This window comes from Sturnira hondurensis, unplaced genomic scaffold (assembly GCF_014824575.4).
Source record: "Sturnira hondurensis isolate 20B ecotype Veracruz unplaced genomic scaffold, ASM1482457v3 Scaffold0014745, whole genome shotgun sequence".
Lineage (NCBI taxonomy): Eukaryota > Metazoa > Chordata > Mammalia > Chiroptera > Phyllostomidae > Sturnira > Sturnira hondurensis.
This window is the reverse complement of record NW_028087376.1, coordinates 5,377,940-5,393,765: the sequence shown is the minus strand read 5'-3', so window position 1 is coordinate 5,393,765 and position 15,826 is coordinate 5,377,940.

Sequence of the window (15,826 nt, the reverse complement as noted above, 5' to 3'; positions counted from 1 at the left end):
TACTTTGGTTTTCTTTCTCAAAATTGCTGAGGCTATTCAGAGTCATTTATTGTCCCTTATAAATTTTTGAAGTGTTTGTTCTATATCTGTGAAATATATCATTGGTATTTTAATAGGGATTACATTGAATCTACAAATTGCTTTGGGTAGTATGGACATTTTAATGATGCTAATTCTTCCAGTCCATGAACATAGTATATGCTTCAGTTTATCTGTATCTTCCTTAATTTCTTTTTTCAGCATTGTGTAGTTTTCTCAGTACAGGTCTTTTATCTCCTTGGCTAGGTTTATTCCTAGGTACTTATTTTTCTTGTTCCTATAGCAAATGGAATTCTCCCCCTAATTTCTGATTCTGACATTTCATTTTTGGTGTACAAAAATGCCTTCAATTTCTAAATATTGACTTTGCATCCTGCTGTTTTGCCATATTCACCTATTAGCTTGAGTAGTTTTTTGGTGAGTATAGGGTTTTCTGTGTACAGTATCATGTCATCTGCAAACAAAGACAATTTTGCTTCCTCCTTTCCAAGTTGGATGCCTTTTATTTCTTGTCTGATCACTGTAGCTAGAACCTTCAATACTGTGTTAAATAGAAGTGGTGAAAACAGACATTGTTTCTGATCTTAGTGGGAAAGCTTTTAGTTTTTGCCCATTGAGTATGATGTTGGCTATAAGTTTCTTATATATAGCCTTTATTATGTTGAGATATGCTCCCTCTACTCCCACTTTGCTGAGTGTTTTTATCATAAATGGGTGCTGTACTTTACCAAATGCTTTTTCCACATCTATTGATATGATCATGTGATTTTTGTCTTTCCTTTTGTTTATGTGATATAATACATTTATTGATTTGTGAATATTGTACCATCCTTGCATCCCTGGGATGAATCCCACTTGATCATGGTGTGTGATTTTTTAATGTATTGCTGGATGTGATTTGCCAATATTTTATTGAGGGTTTTAGCACCTATGGGCTTCATCAGCGATATTGTCCTGTTTTTTTTTTACACTTTTAGTTGTATTTTTTCATTACCATTTGTCTTTCTAGAGATGGTGCTTTCTTAATTAACATGACCCTCTGACTATTAATACTTTAGCTAAAATGAACTGATAGGGAGGTAGATAGGGCTTGAATGAAGAGGAATTTTTGATGATTCTGTGGCCAGAATACACTCCCTGGTGAGATAGTGATTCATGAAATTGTTCAAGCTGAATCAGAATGCTGTCTTGTCCATAATAAAGTAGTAAGTGTTGGACTAGATCTCTAAAACCCTACCCAATGGGTGGTCTTCACCAAAGTCTAACTACACATAAATTTGTAAGATTTAACAGGGCAATAATCTGTGCTAGGCAGTGTTAAATAAAATTCTTTTTTTAAAGATTTTATTTATCTTTAGAGTGGAAGGGAAGGAGAGAAGGAGAGAAATGTCAATGTATGGTTGCCTTTTGTGGGTGCCTTGACTGGGAATCAAACCATGATCCCTTGGTTCACGGGCCCGTGCTCAATCCACTGAGCTACACCAGCTGGGCAAAAATTCTTAATAAATAATTGCTATGGTGGAAGACAATGCTGGGTGGTTGCTACAATCCTAATTCACAGACCTGTTTCCTGTAGTTGCAAAAAGTGGCAGATGTAAAGGGTAAGCATATTTTGAACTTTGTTCTTTAATGTTTGCCATTTTTGTCCCAGAATATGAAAGTGATGCCAAGAAATGAAGCAGCCATCTTGTGATCTTGAAATAACAGCCATGAGGCAAAGGTTAAGAGATTTGTAGAGATATTTTCATTTCTCTTGGGTATATACCTAGGAGTGGAGTGGCTGAGTCATTTGGTAACTCTCTGTTACAATTTCTGAGGAGCTGCACACTGGTTTCCACAGTGGCTGTACCATTTTACATCCTGCCAGCAATGTATGAAGCCTCAATTTTTCCATGTGCTCTCCAAAACTTATTGTCTCCTTTTTGAATATAGTCATTCTAGTGAGTGTGAAATGGTCTCTAATTGTGGTTTTAATTTACATTTCCTTGATGAATAATGATGTGGAAAGCATCATTTTATGTGCTTATGGGCCATCTGTATATCTTTATTAGAGATGTCTGTTTAGGTCCTTTGCCCATTTTTTAAAATTTTATTTACTTATCTTTAGAGGGGAAGAAAAGGAGAGAGGGCAAGAAATATCAATATATGGTTGCCTCTTGCATGCCCTATACTGGGGACCTGGCCCACAACCCAGGCATGTGCCCAGACTGAGAATCAAACCAGCGAACCTTTGGTTCACAGGCCCACAATCCACTGAGATCCGCCAGACAGGGCTTCTTTTCACTTTCCTGATGGTGTTATTTCCAGCACAAGAATTTAAAATTTTGATGTGGTCTAGTTTGTCTGTTTTTTAGCTTTTTCACTTGTACTTTTGTTGTATCCAAGAAGTCTCTGTCTACTCCAACGTCATGAAGATTTACTCCTGTTTTTATCTGATAGTTTTATAGTTTAGCTCTTATATTTAGATCTGTGATACATTTTGAGTTATTTTTGTATGTGTGTGTCTGGTGTGAGGTAGAGATCCAACTTCATTCTTTCTTTTTATGTGGCTGTCCCTTTGTTCCAGCACCATTTGTTGAAAAGACCATTATTTCCCCCATTGAATTGTCTTTACACTCTTGTGAGAATCAATTGACCATAAATGTCAGGGTTTATTTTTGGTTTCAATTCCATCCCATTGAGTTATATGTCTGTCTTTCTGTCAGTACCATGCAATATTGATTACTATTACACTGTAGTAAGTTTGAAATGAGGAGTCCCCAACTTTGCTCTTTTTTTCAAGACTGTTTGCCTATTTGGGTTCTTTGCTTTTCCATAGGGATTTGAAGATCAATTGTCAATTTCTATAAAAAAGTAAATGAGATTTTTATAGAGATTGTGTTTAATCCATAGATCAATTTGGTGAGTACTACCTACCTATTAATATTGTCTTCAATTCATGAATGCTGAATAATTTTATTTAAGTTTTCTTTCAGCAATGTATTGTAGTTTTTCATCTATATACTCTGTACTTCCATTTAATTTATTTCTAAATATTTTATTCTTTTTGATACTAAATAAATAGAATTATTTATTTTTATACTATTTATAGAATAAATTCTATAAATAGAATTATTTTCTTAATTTCATTTTCATAGTATTCATTTCAAGTGCATGGGAATACAATTAATTTTCTTATATTGTATTCTGCAGTCTTGCTGAACTTGTTTATGTATTTTTAGTGGTTACCTCAGCATTTTCCGTATACAATTCATATTATCTGTGAGTAGAGATGGCCCTACTACTTCCTTTAATCTGCATGTCTTTTATAGATTAATTTTTTTCTTGCCTAATTGCCCTGGCTACACCCTCCATTACAAAGCTGAATAGAAGTAGTGAGAGTAGACATCCTTGTTTTTTACCTCATCTTAGGGGGAAAACATTGTCTTTCATTGTTAAGTAGGGTGTTAACTGTGGGATTTTCATAGATGCTTTTTATTGGGTTGATAAATCTAATTCTACTTTGTTGAATATTCTTATCATGAAAGGGTGTTGGATTTTATAAATGTTTTTTCTTCTTATATTGAGGTAAATTTTTATCCTTTATTCTGTTATTATGATATATTGCATTATTGATTTTGGATTTTGTATCAACCTTGTGTTCTTGGGGTAAATCCCACTTGGTTATGATGTATATTCCTTTTTATATGTTGCTGGATTTATTTTGCAGGATTTTGATGAGAATTTTTGTATCTGTTTCATAACAAATACTGGTCTATAGTAATTTTTTTCTTTTTCTTGTGATATCTTTGTGTGGTTTTGGCATCAGAGCAGTAATGGTCTCATTAAATTAGCTGGAATGTATTCCTTTCTTTTTTTATTTTTGGGAGAGTTTGTGAAAAATTGGTATCAAGTTGTTTTTAAATATTTGGTAGAATTAACCAGTAGTATCATGTGGGTCTGGATTTTAGTTTGTAGGAAGTCTTACTATTACTAATATTCTTTCTTTACTTTTTAGGTTGTGTAGATTACTTTGTCAATATTTTCTTCTTTTCTCCCTTCCAGGATTCCCAAACCCTATCTTTCTACCCACCAATTTTTTTCCTTCCTGATTGTTGATCATTTAAAAAAATTGTCATGAAATATACGTAACATAAAATTTACACTGTAACCATTTTAAGTGTATAATTCAGTGGTACTAAGTACATTTATGTTGTAATGCAACCATTTACTGTATTGATTTCCAGAATGTTTTCATCATCCCAAATAGAAATTTTGTATCCATTAAATAATAACTTTCCATTCCCACCTCCCAGTCCCTGGTAACCTCTATTATACTTTCTGTGTAATTTCTATGTAATTGAACTTATATGAGGTACCTAGAAGTTCATATCTAATATCTAATAGTGTCTGATAAATAATATGTAATTTCTAAGTATGTCATATAAGTGGAATCACACAATATTTTTGCTTTTGTGCATGGCTTACTTCACTTAGTATAATGACTTCAAGGTTCATGCACACTGTAGCATGTATCAGATTTTCATTTCTTTTTAAGACTGAATAATATTCCATTATATGTACATATCACATTTTGTTTATCTGTTAATCTTTTGATGGGTCGTTTTTGGCTGTGGTGAACAATGCTGCAGTGAACATTGGCTTAAAAGTGTTCAAGTTCCTGTTTGCAGTTTGTTGGGATATATGCTGGACTGGAATTCTTGGGGCACAGGGTAATTTTATTTCTAGCTTTTGAAGAATCTCTGAACTGTTTTCCACAGCAACTACACCATTTACATTCCCACCAGCAACACACAAGTGTTCCACTTTCTCTGTTTCCTCAGAAACACTTGTTTTTTTTCATGTAGCAATATTTATTTAATTTTTTATTTAATTCTTATTCAAGTACAGTTTTCTGCTTTATATTCCCTGCCCTGCCCCCCCAGTGCTCCCCACTTCCCTCCCATTTCTGCCCCCCACCTTAATTATTGTCCATGTGTCCTTTATACTTATTCACGTGAGTCCCTCCCCTTTTCCCCTTTGCCAATGATACCTCAGACAAAGGTTTAATCTCCAAAATATACAAAGAACTCGCTCGACTCCACTCAAAGAAGATGATCAACCCAATTAAAAAATGGGCAAAGGACTTGAACAGACACTTCTCCAAGGAGGACATACAGAGGATCCAGCGACACATGAAAAGATGCTCAATATCGCTAGCTATCAGAAAGATGCAAATTAAAACCACAATGAGATACCACTTTACACCAGTCAGAATGGCTATGATAAACAAAGAAACACTTGTTTTGATAATAGCCATCCTAATGGGTGTGAAGTGTTCTGCCCACTTTTAATTACTTTTTCCTCTACTGCTGCCAGGGGGTGAATTCCTTTTATTTTATTATATAAAGCAAATTCTCTAATGGGACAGGAAGAAACTATCAATTATAAATTTGTCTGTTTTTCTATTGTAAAACATTTCTAATGTACAGAAATGTATGAGAAGTCATAAACACCTATTTTAAAATCAGATTTATTAGATCTTGTCATTTTGCTATATTCATCCCATGGTTTATCTTTTATAGGTTTTTTCTTTTTTCTTTTTTTGCCTTGAGGTGGGCTTTCTACCTTATCAATGATTACCTGTCTATAAACTAAATGAAAGAAAATATTTTTTTTCCACCAGGTCCAGAGCAAGTCCCCCACTATCAAGATATGTTTTGTTGTTTGTTGTTCTGCTTTAAATTCCTGCCCTGTCCTCTTTGTATCCAAAGGCATTTTCCATATTCAGAGTGAAGCTTTTCTTTACATTTTAGCAGATCCATTTGCAATGAGTCTCTTCACATTTCCTAAATTGCTTTCTAAAATATTTTCACTATAGTTTCCTAATAGGTATATCTTAGAAGCCCTACTTTTTATGTGAAGAAACTGAGATTTGGAGGATAGAGGAAATTTAAATCAACAGATGGAAGATATTAGCATTAAAAGGAAGCATGAGAATATGACAGTCACTCTCCTGAGAAGTAATACTCAGTATTCTCTTTTTTTTTGGTGGGGGAGACTTGTAATGCAGCCATTCCTCCATTTCTTAATTTATTGTAATTTATTTGTTCAGGAAAGTGGATTCTTTGTCCTGAAGAGTTTCCTGCTATATGTTGTTAATTTTTCATTGAGAAGTACACAAAATCAGGCTGTCTATTTTAGAATGTTTATCACCCAGCATTGGTGATCAATACCAAGATAAATTAATTCATTAAGGGTTGAGAAATGGTGATATTCTAATTCTAACATCCCTTTTTTATTTATTAGCTAGAATACTTTTATAGAGTGTACAGCTTCCTTATATCTAGTATTTGATTACCATGTATTCTAATGTATGTAGGATATGCATGAGTTCTTCTCTTTACCATGTTTCAAATTAATAAGTTGTTTACCAGCATCTTCAATAGTGGCCAATGTTTACCCTTTAGCTTAATTATAAACTCATGGATTCAAGTATACAGGGTAGGGGAAAAGTAGGTCCACAGTTGTTCATACAGAAAATAATACAAGAATAAGCTGTGGTCTTGGCTGGTGTGACTCAGTGGATTGAGCACCAGCCTATGAATTGAAAGGTCATGTGTTCAATTGCCAGTAAGTGCTCTTGCCTGGGTTGCGGGCCAGGTCCCTGGATGGGGGCATGTGAGAGGCAGCCAGTTGATGTTTCACTCACATATCATTGTTTCTCTCCCTCTTTTCCTCCCTCGCTTCCCCTCGTTCTCTCTTAAAAAAAAAAGAATAAACTGTTTTGTATACTCACATCTGTAAACCTACTTTTGCATACTTTTGTCCCACCCTTTGTTTGATAGATTTCAAACCAGTGCAGCTAATGTTTTCACTGATACTGTAACTGTCCCATCTCTGACCATTGGGACTATTCAATATGGCTTCTGAGTCCTTTTGACATAGTATTAATGTTTTCTATCTTATATCTTCTCACTTTGCTAACAGTTTTTGACATACAAAGCTTAAAAAATTTTTATGTAATTTACCTACCCTTTTTGCTAATGTTTTCTGAGTCATAGTTATCTCAATATCATTTGTTAACAAGTTCCTATTTTCCTCTCAGTGTTGAGGCAGTTCTTTTATTTTAAACTAAATTTGTATTGTAACTGGGTCTATTTCCAGATTTTTTTTTTAAATTTTATTTATTTATTTATCTTTAGAGGGGAAGGAGAGAGGGAGAGAGACATCAATGTATGGTTGCCTTTCGTGCGTCCCCTGCTGGGAGTTGGCCTGCAGGGAACTGGCCTGCAACCCAGGCGTGTGCCCTGACTGGGAATTGAACCGCGACCCTCTGGTTCGCAGGCCTGTGCTCAATCCACTGAGCTATGCCAGCCAGGGCCTATTTCCAGATTTTTTATTCTGTTATGGATTTATCTTGTTTTATAAGAGGCTTTATGGTATATTTTATTTTCAGGTGGGGCTAGTGCCACCCCATCTGGGCTTTTATTTTTTTCAGGTTTTCTTACACATTCTTACTGTTTTTTCTTCCAAATTGACTTTGTAACTATTAATTACAGTTTTTTAAAAAGATTTTCTTTTTAGAGAGGGGGACTTTTTGCATACTAACACTTGAATTCCAGTAAATCTTGTCACTATCATCTTTAGCATTTAAAGAAATCCTGTGAGATTATACTTGTTTACATGACAGATAGTTCTGGTATTTTCTCAGGACTTGAAACTACAGAGAAAGTCAGAGTAGCAAAATGTAAGGAGACAAGCCCTGACAGGTGTGGCTGAGCTAGTTGAACATCATCCCACAAATCAAAAGGCCACAGATTCGATTCCTGGTTAGGGTACAGGCCTGGGTTTCAGGCCCAGTCCCTGGTTGGAATGTGTGCTAGAGGAAACTGATCCATGTTTCTCTCACCCATTGGTGTTTCTCTCCCTCTCTTTCTCTTTCTTCCCCTCATTCTCTAAGAATAATTAAATAAAATGTTTTAAAAATGTGAGGGGGCAAAAACAAATATGGAGGAGAACTACAGACAACAGGGTTGATAGATTTTTTGGGAAAAGTGATACACTAAAATGTTGGAAGGAAATACCATGCTTAGCTTTAAAGATGATGCCAAAATAAAGAAGAGAAAGACCTAAGGTGATAATGGTGATTGAAGAAATGAAAAATACATTAAAAGTTTTTCAGCTGAGGAAATTAATACTTCATATTTATTTTTCTGTGGTTTATAAATATAATCATTATCTGATTTTATTATTACAATTGCTTTGAAAAATGGTTTTTCTGAAACCCATTTCATAGATTTTTTTAAAGGAAGGGTGCTACTTTTCATTGATCAGTTGCTATGTGTTGGTCCCTTTACAGTCTTAATCTCTGTAATCATCACAGCAACCAGGTGAATAGATATTATTATTGCCATTTTACAAATTAAGAGACTAGGATCACACATGCTAAGTGATCAGCCCATATTTATACAGAGAAAAGCAGAGTAGGGGTTCAAATTCAATTCCCTTTCTACCAGTAGTGTTGACTTTCAGAAATTCTTTATCTGAAACTATAAATCTGTATTGTGTATTATGGTATCCTATTGGCCACAGGTGGCTATTTAAATTTAAATTAATTAAAAATAAAAATAACTAAAATAAAATAATATATAAAAATTATTTAGCATGTGTCCACTGGCTACCATACTAGACAGTGCAGCTGTGGAACACTTCCATCATTGTCGAGGTTCTGTTGAACAGAGCTGCTAGAAAGGCTGTACCAAATGTCTAATATTTTTGTTACATGTGCATATGCCAAAGAATGAACAAAAAATGCGAAGTCAAGAAAATAAGCTAGCAGAACCCAAAGCAGTACCAATGAACCCATTACTTGTTTTGTTTATTTGAGGGGCGAAGCGAATTATTCTTGAGTGTGTATACAGCAGGCAAGAAGAAATAAAAGATCCTTTCATCTCAGTGTATGGAAAGTAGCAGAGGTTGTAGGGAGGAAATATTGGTAAAGGTGGTAGTTAGTGAATAAGTATTTGAGTGTCCATAGGATGCTTAGTTCTAAACTAGGTGCTGGAGGGTACATATTAAAAATAGACGTGGTCTAGTGCACAGTTTGTGGATCCTATGATTTTCAGAACTCCCAGAAAAGCTGACAAAGAATTGCCTCATGCACTGCACAAGAAACATACAGATAAAACCATTCATACCGTCAACACAGTCATACAGAATATTGGCTATTATTTTCTTTCTCAACAAATGTGGGAGATAGATTGCCTTAGGCAAAATAGTATTTTACACATGGTTTCCCAAAAGCCCTGTGCATATTTAGAGCTCTTCTCAAAATGTTTGCATTTGTTCTTCCAAAAAGAAATTTGCATGACATTTTAGAATTGCATTCTGTCTAGAAAGCAAATCCTAGCTTTTCATATTTAAATTCAAAGCTTTCTGATGTAAAATCTGCCAGGAAAATGTATGTTCCAAATTACGTTCTTCTCAGAGCATGGCAGACTTTTTTTCATCATTAAAATAATTTTGGGGAAAAATTCCTAACATCATGCTATCCTTTCTTGGTTGAGAAAAGCATTGATGGTGACTCAAGGATCTGCCTAGTCTTCTACTTTTAGAAAATTGAGGCTGGATTCCATTTTGATGGGGCCTTCCAGAGACAGAGTCATGTGCTGTTACTGGCTAGCCACTTACATTACAGTTGTTCCATGTAAAAACATTCTTTACTGTCAGAGTAGTTGATGGTCGATATTATTAACAAAGATTGGTGAATTACTCAGGTTGAATGAAAGGACTCTTGGTAATCCCTCGAATTCACCTTCCAAATTGACTTCAGGGCATGATCATCAATGGTTTATAGCCACAATCCTTCGAATTTTTCATTTTGGGGCACAATTTCCCTTATTCGGGTATCAGTGAACAATTGTTCAGCATCCTTCCCTTTTAAACTCTGCAGCAAGTTAAAAATATTCTAGTTCTTTTTAGTCTTTTAATATATTTTTACATAATGTACATTGTAGAGTATTTGCTATAACAAATTCTAATGTAACTGGGCTCAAGAAACACTTATGGTCTGGTGGCAGAGAAAAAATTGGTGGGACCACAAGCAGTATGATTACTTGGTGTGGTAGATTGTTGCAGTAATATCCCCACCTCCTTTTAGCCAAACCCATATTGATGCTGCACTTGGTCACGTAACTTGCTTTGATCAATGGGACAATAGCATATGTAGCACAGCAACAACTTGTAAAATGCTGGTGTGTATTTGGGCTTTCCCCTGTCTTGATACTCTTTGGAATTCTGAGGCCACCCTGAGAAGAAGCCTGGTCTAGAGGAGGATAGATAGACAGTATGGAGCAGACACCAGCAGGCCCAGCTGAGGTCCCTTTAGACAACTAAGATGGTAGCCACTACACATGTGAGTGAGGCCAGGTGACTTCAAAGATCAGCCAAGTTGCCCCAGGGTAGCTGCACCATTTGTTTAACCCAAAGAACCTTTAGATTTGATTGATGTATTTGTTTTATGTTACCTAATTTCTGCTTTTATCTGTACTGCTTCTTTCCTCCTATTCTCTTTGGCTTCTTCTTTTCTACCTTCTTGCATTGGATGCTTATCTTATTCATTTTTAGTATTTTAAAGAGGTTGAGAAAACTTGCTTGAGCACTGGGGGGGTGGGGCAGGGCTGGGAATATAAGACAGAAAACTATACTTGAACAAGAATTAAATTTAAAAAAAGTAGAATTGAAAGGACTTGGTGGTAAATTGGATGTTGGAACTGAGGGAGACAGAAGCATCATGAAAGACTGTCAGCTTTGGAATGCATTTAGATCGGCATTTCCTTTGCGGTAAAAATTCCAGGTAGGTTGATCTTGTTGTGTCAGTTCATGTGTAACAGAGTATCTCTGTTAAATCCTCAGATGGTACTACAGATGGTAGTAGCTTTTGTTATCCCTCTGTAAGTATAACAATAGTACTGATCTTAACAGGATCGGTTGAGAATTAAATGAGATAATATGTGTAGAGCATTGACATGCATACTAAGTGTTAGCTTTATTATTATTATTATTATTATTATTATTCAGACATAATGCAGATCCCAGCATGGACATTCTTTTATTGAGTACCATGATTTATCTTGCAAGGTATCCCACCAAAGTAAGGAAACTGAGGCTTGGTGTTGAGTTAAGTGAAATGCATCTCCAACTACTACAAGCTTGCAGAATTCATGTTCTTGTTTCATTGCTTGTTTTTATTTTATATTTAAGCCATATCCTTACTGTGTTCATTAGATCTTATCAATCATTATCACTGTTTAATAGTTCTTTTTTTAAAAAAGATTTTTATTAGTTTTAGAGAGAAGGAGAGAAAAGAGGGAGAAAACATTGATGTGGGAGAGAAGCATTGATCATTTGCCTCTTGTACACACCCTGACCTGATGCAGGGACTGAATGTGCATCCCAGGCTGGTGCTTTGACCAGGTATCAAACTGATAACCTTTTGCTTTGCAGGATGATGGATGCTCAACCAATTGAGCTACACCAGGCAGGGTCTGTACAATGGTTCTTCATGATTCCATTCTATTCAGAGTGTGAAGAAATGGGGATACCATGGATTCTGCAGTTAATGATGACATTGAAGTTAAAAATCTCTATTCTGCATTATTAAGGCTTAAGCTTTGAATACTTGATTTATACTGAAAAATTTCCAAGTCACTGAAAATGTGAAGTGATTTTTATAAAATTGTCCCTTTATTTTCAGTAGGCAGGGTTTGGCCTGTGTCCTTTTAGACTGATTTTGTCCATCACACATGTCCTCTCCAATTGGAAACTGGGGTCTCCGTGGCAAAGGCAGGATGCTGAGTCTTTTCTTCTGAGTTTGTGGCATCTGCAGCTTTGTCCAGGACCAGGCTTCTTGACTCTTTGTAATAGAAATTCATTTCCCCTCAATTCTGTTAAATTGTAACAGAGAGTTACTCCTCTTTCTGTTGTAGGTAACTATTTCCCTTTTCCCACTGGGCTCTCTCAATAATTACAATTCTTTATTTTAACACATTGCACAAGCATGAGGTCTTGTATTTGCACCAACCCTTGGCTCTTTTTATTAACTTCTATGCTGCTTCCAACAGGAATGCCCTTAATTCTTTTTGAGGTAGATGGAAGGTATGCCTTGCTTCAGGCCCTATGACTGCAACAGTGTATTGGACGGTGCCGGGTGCCCTCATGGTGCCCAGCAAATAGGCTCTAACGCTGATGAGAATGAACAGGCAAGGGAGAGCCATCCATCAACTCTCCATCATATAGTATTGAAGTGGAGTGACTGTAGTGTAGAAGGCAAACCAGTGCAATCTCTGTAGAAGTCTGGGTAGTGAACTAGCCCCAGACTGTGTCAGTTAAACCTTGCTGCAAGTAAAGTACCATGACACCGCACCTTTGATTAACGTACCTGATTATTGCTGACCAAAAGAACACAGATCATCTATCTCACTGACCTGTTACAGATTTCCAGTTTGGTTTGTTGCTCCCTTATATACCACAGAAAAGGTGGGTGGCAGGGATACCTCTACCCTGTAACATAAAGGCCTCCCTGATCTCATGTCACTTTTGGTACATATGCTTTGTAGATGATGAAACAGACCTTGCCTCTAGTAAGATCTCTGCTGGCAGAGCAAAGTTGAAATACAGAAATATTCAGTGATTTATTTATCTCTTTGAGTCTATGAATAGCAAACCAACAACCAACACAGGAGATGCTAAACCATCTCATCAACATTTTTGCCTGAATATGGCCTCTGGAACTGAGTTTCTTTTCCCGGTTTTGCAGATTTCTTCATCTTCTGCTGTTCTCTTGGTAAAACTATAAGTCATCTTAAATTAAATAAGGTAACTCATTTTCTTTTATTTCTAAAAAATTTAGTTTTTTTTTTAATTTCACCTCTTAAAAGTGCCCCCACGTGCCACTCTCACAAAGCCTTTTGAGTTGAATGGTAGCTACTCTGAGCACCATCTTTTAACAGAGAAGACCGTGTTTTATCATAATAGTAACTGCTGCCTCTGAAATAATTTTGAGATGCCATAGGCAGCTTTCAGTCTCAGGTGCCATAAATACAAGAGCCTTATTCTTCAAGTGCTTTAAGGAAAAATTGTGATTACAGTTTCTTCTATGGCTGCCTCGATTTAGAGCCTGAAATTCTTTAAAAGCACCTTCCAGATTTGATCGGTGGAGAGAAATTCCATCTGGGCAGTTCTTCTGTGCAGGATCTGGGAGTGGTGCTAATGGGAAAGGGGGCTGGGAGCGGAGATTCTTGCAGTTGGAAGAAATAACTACTTAAAGCAAATGCTAATGATTTAAAATGTTATTCCTTCTGTGCTTTTAGAAAAAAAATAAAATTAAAGTAATAAAGGCTCACAGCCTGTACCTCATCTCCAGTCACTCCACTGAAATTCCCAAGAGGGCCTTGGCTCCCCTCTCCTTCCTTTAAAAATGGTGGACCTGGAACCACTTACAGAAGAGGTTTAATAAGAGGCAAATGTGTTTTATATTTTGTATCTTGTTAAGTGAAAAAAGATGGATTCTTGCAAGTAGTCTCTTGGTGCAGATTTGAGTGGTCTGTGCATGCAAACATGGGACGCTTCGCCAGCTAGCATCCCTGTCCTGGTCCCCCTTGGCTACTTAAGATCAGCCCCCCACCCCCAATGCCACATCCCCACCCCAGAGCCAGCAGAGATGAAATGGCTTCATTTGTAGAATGGATCTGCAGATCCAGGGAAGTTGTTTCTATGTGATTTGTTGATAATTTACTCCTCATTTGATTTTGGGGGGATGGAAAAACAGTGGGGGGAAACCCAGTCTTAGTTACCTAACCCTTTCTTGAGGAAAGAGGGATTGATGTGCAGGTTGCAGGAAATCATGATTGAAAGCAAGTGAAAAATTAATAAAGATTTACACAAAGTTTGCACATTTATTAGCAGAAAAGCAGGAAAACCTTGCACCTGTGACAAAGTGACAAAAAAATTCTTCACTTAAGTAGCTCATTGGAAACTGGGAGAGGAAGAATGGTTTAATAAATATACATTTTATCTTAGATATATAATTTTGCAATGAGACACATTCTTTTTCTGGCAATTTTTTTATGACCTTTGGGTGCCAGATAGCGCCATTCCTGCTGTCTGCTTTTGCTATTCAGCGTTGAGGAAGCCCATTATATCTGTCTTTGATCCGGAGATCAGGATTGCTAAAACTGATGGCCACAATTAAAGACAGTCCTGTTGAAAAGCTGACCTCTGTCTGCTCTCAACTGCATGTAAACTTTTCAATATGGATGTAATTTGGTATTAAATTACCCATGCTTTATTGCTTTTTAGTACAGCCCTGTCTGTTGGCTTTTAAAGATAAAGGTAACATAAAAGAAAAATTGTGGTGTCTGCATAATTATGTAATTATAAACTTGTTTTCCTACATTCAGAAAACTCTTTGTGTGCATGCGCATCTATTGAAAAGTAATAGACTGGTAGGATTGGAGAAGAAGCCTTTATATATATATTTTTCTCCTGATCCATTCAACTTAGACATACACTATGCAAGATAGGTCACTGTATTTAACTATTTTAATCCTGGCTTTCAGAGGGTATTCTTGATTTAGAAGTGAGATAGATTTGTAAAAAGATGTTGCTATGTTTATTCTTTAGAATTGGCCAAACTAGAGTGGAGTTTATGCCAGAGCTCTGAGGCAAAACCTACCTGTTCCACCAAAGATTGGTCCTAATCCTAGCAATGTAATAATATCCCAAATGTCTGGAATAAGCTCTTGGATGATTTAAACTTCACTATGCTTGAAATTTAAAAAGACAGCTTGGGTTTTCTCTTTTAACATTATTTTTTGGGAGGAATTCTGCTGAGGGGAACTGAGAAAAGCTGGGAAGACTGGAGCAGATTTCCCTTTTGTATTACAGAGCTGCCTGCTCCTCTCAGTTTTACTAGCTACTGCTGTTACTTCAGCCATGGAAAGTGTAAGCCATCCTTAGAGTTTGATATAGGTTTCTAGAATTGCATTTTCTGAATAGAGATACAATATCTGTTTGGAAGGATGGTTGAAATCACAATCCTATCATAAAACTTGGAGGAAGACATACTCTTAGACCTCTGGAAATGTGCAATAATTTTGTGTGTAAATGGACATTTTTGAGCTCGCTTCTTCTTCTTGTTAAATGTTCCATGGCAAGATTTTCCAGTAGAACTGCATAAAAAGCAGATAAAAAACTGATATCAAAACAAACAACCCAAGGAAAGCCAAACAGGCTGCTCCAGATACCTTAAAACATAATAAAGCAAAGGTTTCAAGTTGGAGAAAAGTGTCTGCAGAGTGGTGGCCAGTCTATCTCTCCCTCCTTGTCAAACCTCCATTGAGTTATGTGTCTAGTCTGCTGCCCCCTCCCACACCTCACCCCGGCCTGATCCTCTGGACACACTGAAGAATTGTATCCTGACCAATGTTGTAATTCATCTGCTTGTGCTATAAAAATTGCATCCTGTGGAAAACATATGCTACGTACACATTTATTGGCTCTCCTGCAAACAGGTAATTCCAGAATATCGAGGAAGTGTTGAAAATAGATTCCATGCTAGATTTAATTTGCCGCCCCCGTCAACCTCCCTGCCCCCAACGTAGCGGGCTTTAGGGACTGAGACCAAAGAGAAGGCTCAGCTTCAAGTAACCTTTTGTCAAGCTACTGTTTGAGTAGGGCTCACCCTTTTTCTTTCTTTCCTCTGCAATGGATCTTCTTTCCTCTGAGGTTGCTGGTAGTAATGATG